This window comes from Vanessa cardui, chromosome 6 (genome assembly GCF_905220365.1).
Source record: "Vanessa cardui chromosome 6, ilVanCard2.1, whole genome shotgun sequence".
NCBI classification, from domain to species: Eukaryota; Metazoa; Arthropoda; class Insecta; order Lepidoptera; family Nymphalidae; genus Vanessa; species Vanessa cardui.
The window spans coordinates 4,655,804-4,656,421 of record NC_061128.1 but is presented as its reverse complement, the minus strand read 5'-3'; the positions used below and the strand labels follow the sequence as shown (position 1 = coordinate 4,656,421).

At 36.4% G+C, this 618-nt stretch overlaps 1 pseudogene; it reads right to left on the bottom strand.

Moving 5' to 3' along the window:
- Window positions 1–202: 202 nt before the first annotated feature.
- On the bottom strand, window positions 203–328 carry LOC124530770 (annotated as a pseudogene).
- Window positions 329–618: the final 290 nt, after the last annotated feature.

Below are 618 nucleotides of genomic sequence, written 5' to 3'. Positions count from 1 at the left end.
ACATAAGAATTAACAACATTAAATGCTTAAATATATATATACAAATATGAACTAAAACTAGTTACTGTATAAATCTTGACCGCGTGGAATGGTGGCAAGAATGCTAGCAGCATTTCCCCGTTGAATCGCAATTCCGATCCTCTGGGCAAAAAACGAACCAGCCCTCCTGTCACCAGTGGAGGCAATGAGGCGAGGTGTTATACTTTTGATGAAGCTTTTTGCACCACTACTCCAAGGGCCAAGCGTTTCGACAGCAAAAGTTTTCAACTAGCAATAATCGCACCTCGGATTAACCTCATTGGTTACGATATTGCCTCTGCGCAAAGTTAAAATTATATACTTGAAATATACTATACATATCTACGACTACTGTACATAACGTGACCGCTTGAATGGTTACAAGAATGCTAGCAGCATTACCTACCCTATTACCCCGTTGAATCCTATGGGCGAAAAATGAAACAGCGCTTCTAACACAAGTGAGAAATGTCATACTTTTAATGGATGTTTTAAAAATATATATGACAGGATACTTATATTTATAGACTGCTTGTTACGTTATATTTTAAGTTATTTCATCAACATCAAATCTTTATTAGTTCGTAACGTAACATAATA